We start from the raw sequence: 5530 nt of genomic DNA on the forward strand, positions 1-5530 counted from the left end.
ACCATACGACCTTTGCGAGACTTGAATACTCCAAGCCCTTCTCGAAGTTGCCTTTGACCTCGACGTGAAAGGTTGATAGTTCTGAGGGTTTGGTCCCTAATCTTTATTTCAATTCTTATTTGATTTATTTGATTTGTTTGATTTATATCTTTCTTGAAGTTACTAACGTGTGTATTATCTTGATAGAAAGAAGTACGAGACATCAAAGTGAGTAATTTGATCTCCCTAATATATATTCCTTACTTTTGATATAGAAGTCATGTTTAGAATATTATTTTGATTTCTAGTATCATGTTAGGTTGTTTATTTTGATTTCTAGTATCATATTAGGGTGTGCTTTTAATATTTCTAATATCATGTTGGTTTCTAGTATCATGTTTAGGCGAAAACTTTGATTTTTATTATTTAGTGACATGCTAGGGTATGTTATTAATCCGTTTAGTATCGTGCCTAGGATCTTGCAAGTTATGATTTTTATTATAATGATGATTGTTGTGTTAATTATTATGTTGCTTGATTATTTATGATTCATTGTTATTGCTTGATCACGCCCTTTCTTGCAGGTTTAAAGGGAATTTGTTTAAAGGTAATTTGTACTTGAAATCACGCCTAATAAGATAATTAATAACTTGTTTTAGGGTTAATATGATTTTAATTCAAGTGATCGTCAATGATAGATTTATTTGTGCATGAATAATAAACCAACATAGAATAAACAAGTTTACGGTTAACTTGTTGTATGTATGTTGATCGGAAAGCGCACATGAATATCATAAGAATTAAGTAGAGGCCGATTTAGGGCGGGTTCAATCTCTTTTAGGTTGGATTCGTACCATCATCCCCGAATATCCAGTCATGGTTTCGGACCATTATGGAGTTAGCGATCTCCGTGATAGTGAATGGGGTGTAACCTTCACACTCGTGAACGGTTTACAAGTTCCTAAAATTTGTTGGCGACTCTTTTGCTCTACCTTCTTTCCTTTTGGACGCCACCATGCTTAAATGCATGATCACAGTGAGGCTCAAAGTTGAGTGTTGAAATATTCTCTACAGAAGTGCAGGTAACATTATATCAAAAATAAAAGGGCTAGTAACATGATCGCTCAACTTGTAGCAAGATGGGATGCTCTTGTTATGAATTTATTTATATAGACCCGTTCCTTCATAGTCTTATACTTTCAGGAGATTCTGATTTACAACATTCCTGCCAAACGCTTTCAAAAAAAAAAAAATCATCCTCCTATTTTTCAATTTTAGAGGAACAATTAGTGCATTACCGATTTACCGCACTAGATCTTTTCACTTTTACACTGCACCTTCTCTCTCTTCTATTAGCGTTCTCTGACTTCTCCATCGAAGCGGCTTCTGATCCTCTCCTCCATTGAAGCAATTTCTGAGGTAATAATTTTTTTTGTTAATATTCATTGAATTTCAATCCCAATATCTAGGGCTTTGTTTCACAATATCGTTGATTCAATTGTCAATTTAGTCGATTTAGGGTTCTTATTAGGCGGATTATTGAACTGTTGGCTATACTTACTGAAGCTATGAATATTTATAACGAACAATTTTGTTGCTAGAATTTTGTTATGTGCATTGTACGTTGATAGATATTCTAAGCGAGAAGATTTAATGTGATTTTTTTTACCCTAATTTGATAATTGAGTCAAATTTGATTGCTAATGTGTTGCATTGTTTGAGCCTAATTTAGTCCACAAGCGGAGCCTTGTTGGGGCAATTGGAGCCCGAGCTGTGTGTTTGGGTTTTGAGGTTGGTCTAGTTTCAGGTCAAGCCGAGCCTGCCTAAATTCTATTGAACTCGCGCCAAATCTCTTCTTAATAAAGCTTGGCTCTAAGGTTTAGCACCCAATGAACCCCTCTTAAGGATTTTTTATTAGCAAGGGATCAATAGTCAATACCATTGAGTCACTTCAACCAATCAGCTTAAATTAGCACGTAATAGTTTTTAGCCCGATAATGTTAGGATGGAACTACGAATATGGGCTTATTCTCCCCAGGGGCTATAGGATTGCCCAATGCAAGGTAGATTAGAGTATTGGTTAATGGCAATAGGCTTGCTATTTCCACGAACTCCGAAACAGACTCCAATGGGCCTGGATTTCTATCATAGCCACAGAGCAGTCACCTCTCCTGCCCTAGCTTAGTGATGTGCCTGTTATAGATAGATATTGGTCGAATCCTAAAGTTATATGAGTATCATTTTCTTTGTTGCTTTTCTCATATGTTAGCTGATTTCAGACTTGCTATTCATGTGCGAATATTTGATTATTGAATCAAACATCCCTAGAATTATGTATTTCTCGAGATAATTGAATATGAAATTAGACCTCTTTTTTCTGGTCTATCTCTTGTAGTTGTATTCAAGGTTGTTAGCTGAGTTCATCTGATTAACTTATCTGATCATAAAAATGTTTAACTTGTGTGAATATTATAAATTTGAAATTGACTTTTTCTTGTTATATTGTGCGTGAGCTTAGTTTCCTTGCAGGCATGAAAAGTTGTTTTCTTAGTTTGGTGTTGTTGAAATCTATTGTTCTTAATGAAATGTTTAACCTAAAATTAATGATTTTACATGTGTAGTTGTTTACCTGTGGCAAGATGATAATCATGATTAATGTTAGTTTGAGAACCATTATTGATATTAGTATGAGAATCATGATTAATGTTAGCTTGAGAACGACAATTGATGTTAGAGTTCATGCATAGGTATGAGATGCCTCAAGTTAAGGCATTCAACCATTCCTCTAGTATTCCTTTGCTTTCACATCATGGTTCTATCTATGGTGCTCTCTTGCTCCCCTGTACCACAATGTTTGGCCCATCATTTGCCTTGATTGTCCCTCAATATGACAAGGTGCTATGTTCTCCTTTTAACTTTCCCTTCTGGGTCCATCATCTTGCTCACTTATAAATGTTGATGCTGTAAATTAATTGTTGATTTATAGTTGTCATCATCCTGTGTTCCTGGATTGTTTGTGGCTAAGTATATTTTCAACTTCAGTGTTTGTCACCGTTAATGTATGGGTTGGTATGATTGTTCATGATGCAGGGTAAAATGTTTTTTGTCCGGATTGCCAATTGGTATATTTTGTTTTCCACATTTTATTACTTGTTGCGACTTGAGAAAGAATAAGATTTTGAAGTTTGATGCTGAGCTGATTTTTTAGTATTGATGTATAATGATATATTGGAGGGGGCAGATTCTGCTTTCATGGATTGGTTTTCTTTCTCTTGTTAGCTTGAAAAATCAAGGGTATAGAGGGCTTGCTAAATTGTTGTGATTATTTACAAGTTTCTGGAAACTGTTTCTTTCTCTTTTTATTTGAAAAATTAACGGTTTACAGCTTGCTAAGTGATTGTGATTATTTACAAGTTTCTGTTATTCTGTTGAATGTAGACCGCTAATTTTTTCTTGTTTGAAAACTGGAAATTGTACCAATAACTTTCACAAAAGTGAAGGGGATGGCTGTTGTCTGTGGTTAGCTGGTCTTGATTTTCTATACTCTTATCTTTCTTCTTTTTAAGGCCTCTGGATCTGGTTTGGTCCTTTTATGTTATGCACTTGTCATTAGCTAATTGCCTTGTGCTTGGTTGACTTCTCTGAGGCTCTTGCTAAATTTTATTACTTCTTATTGGCAAGCAGGATGGCAGAGCAAGAGGCTCCATTTTTCCCAAGGGAGAAGATTCTTGAGAGGCAAAAGTATTTCCAAAGCGTCCAGAAGCATACATATCTAAAAGGACCCCTCGACAAGGTCACCTCTGTTGCCATTCCTATTGCTCTTGCGGCTACATCATTATTCCTGATTGTAAGTCGTTTTTTTTTTTAAGTCTTATGTATTTTCATTTTAGTTTTAAGAGAACTTCTGTGCTTCATGTCCTCAGTTCTCACTTTTGGTTCTGGGTCACTTTTCACTTTTTTCCTTCAGGGTAAAGGGATCTATAACATGTCTCATGGAATTGGGAAGAAAGAATGATGAGGCAATATTGCTTATTGGCTGCTAATAGGATTGGCTATGACTTGATAATTATGTTGAAATATGCTTTCAAATTGTAGTTTTGTTTTCATTTCAAAGTTCCTTTGGCTGCCTTTTTGACAATAATGCATTAATTCATGATAATTGTATTATTACTGTTGGATGCTGGGTTTTTCTTTAAATTGTGTACCCATCAGGCCTTTTGACTCTGGTGCTGCATATTGCTTGGTATTGAAAAGCAATGCTTTTGTGCTATTTGTACATTTGTTTCTGATTTTGCCGAAAATATTTTTTAAATCATTGGTCTTGAGTCATTTGTAGTTTGCTCCAAGTCTGCATATACAGTATCATGTATTATTGTAGGAGTAGTTTTTTACTGGCAGATTATGCAGAGAAGCTTCATTGCCATTTTATCGTGATCTGTAGGATTGTCGTGGTAATATCTGAAAGAATAAGTTCTCACACTGTAATTGACTAGACTAAAATGTTGTTAAGGGCATAAGGGGAGGCTACTCCAAAATACGTGGGTAGCAGGGAAAAAAATAAATAAAAACTGTAGTACTTATAATTTGCTAGATTACTTGTTTACATTAGTCAACTAGTTTGATTTTCAATGATGACAAGTTTGATAATTAAAAGGAATAATTGTCAAAAATAAAATGACCTTTCATTATTCTTCTAATAATAAAATGACATTTTGATTGTTTTGGAATAAAACAACCTTTGATATGCATTTGCTTAAAATAGAACGTGACTGGTTGATAACCTGTTTAATAAGTAAAATGTGACACTGTTGTCATGTAATTGATCAATTTTTGTTTATTTATTTTTTACAATTTTCTTATAATAAATTTGATTCTATTTATGAAAAAAAAAAGAACCAATAGCCCCCACCACACAACCGCCTAACCACCGCTAGTTGTTACCTCCACCCACCAGCCCGGCCGAAACCCCAGGCCCTCTCACCCACCACCAACATTGAAATCCAATCCACCACAAGCCCTCAACCTAACCTCGACAAATACCACCCAATCCCCTACCAGGCTGAACCCCCACCCTACTCTTCCACCATGAGCTCGAAACGACGAAACTCCTACCCCTAGCCCTCTACGAACCCGAAACTCCCCTATCGAAACCAATCGACCACCAACCCTTACCCCCACCATTTTGAAACACCCATCTAAAAAATCAGCCGGCGTGAGGAAGCGAGAGGGGCTTTGGGCACTGCGGGAATCGGGAGTGGGATGGGGATGAGGCAAAGGGGAAGGTGCTGGTGGCGCTGAACGGGGGAGAGGGGAGAGGTTGTTAAAATGGGGAAGGGGTTGAGCTAACTGATAGGAAGGGGAGGGTATTTTTATATTATTATTAAGGTTTTTTTTTTTATTAGATCATTTTATTTACAAGAAATTTGTAAAAATATAATAATAAAATCCTAAGAAATCGCAATGCTATACGTGTCCGGTTTAACCTATAAAACAGGTTACCAGTTATTTATTTTATTTATAGAAGATGCATGTCAAAGGTCGTTTTATTCTG

The 5530-nt window shown here is 35.8% G+C and overlaps 1 long non-coding RNA gene across 1 annotated transcript; it reads left to right on the plus strand.

Moving 5' to 3' along the window:
- Positions 1-1164: 1164 nt before the first annotated feature.
- Positions 1165-4280, plus strand: LOC110702906. The gene is made up of 3 exons (XR_002507613.1): positions 1165-1398; positions 3664-3826; positions 3947-4280. It is a non-coding gene; the product is annotated as an uncharacterized LOC110702906 (long non-coding RNA).
- The last annotated feature ends 1250 nt before the right edge of the window (positions 4281-5530 follow it).

This window comes from Chenopodium quinoa, unplaced genomic scaffold (assembly GCF_001683475.1).
Source record: "Chenopodium quinoa cultivar QQ74 unplaced genomic scaffold, ASM168347v1, whole genome shotgun sequence".
NCBI lineage: Eukaryota > Viridiplantae > Streptophyta > Magnoliopsida > Caryophyllales > Amaranthaceae > Chenopodium > Chenopodium quinoa.